At 16.4% G+C, this 281-nt stretch overlaps 1 long non-coding RNA gene across 2 annotated transcripts in view; it reads right to left on the bottom strand.

The window, feature by feature from the left end:
- LOC107871094 overlaps positions 1–281 on the bottom strand; it is an 18,988-nt gene that overhangs the window by 8,822 nt on the left and 9,885 nt on the right. The gene's annotated exons all lie outside the window — the stretch shown is intronic.

Here is a 281-nt window from a genome sequence, read left to right as displayed (position 1 = left end):
AGTACATATATATTGAATGGTGCGTATATATGTGTATATATCTTCTATAGACGTATATCTTTAAAGTATACAAGTGTTTATGTTTTATAAATTAGTATGTAACTATATATATATATTGTAGTATATATTTTATTTAAAGTAGTACATATATATTGAATGGTGCATATATATGGGTATATATCTTTTAAAGTAGTATATATTTAAAGTATACATGTGTATATGTTTTATAAATTAGTATATATATATATATATATATATATATATATATATATATATATATA

This window comes from Capsicum annuum, chromosome 5 (assembly GCF_002878395.1).
Source record: "Capsicum annuum cultivar UCD-10X-F1 chromosome 5, UCD10Xv1.1, whole genome shotgun sequence".
Taxonomy (NCBI): Eukaryota; Viridiplantae; Streptophyta; class Magnoliopsida; order Solanales; family Solanaceae; genus Capsicum; species Capsicum annuum.
This window is presented reverse-complemented; position numbering and strand designations above follow the sequence as displayed.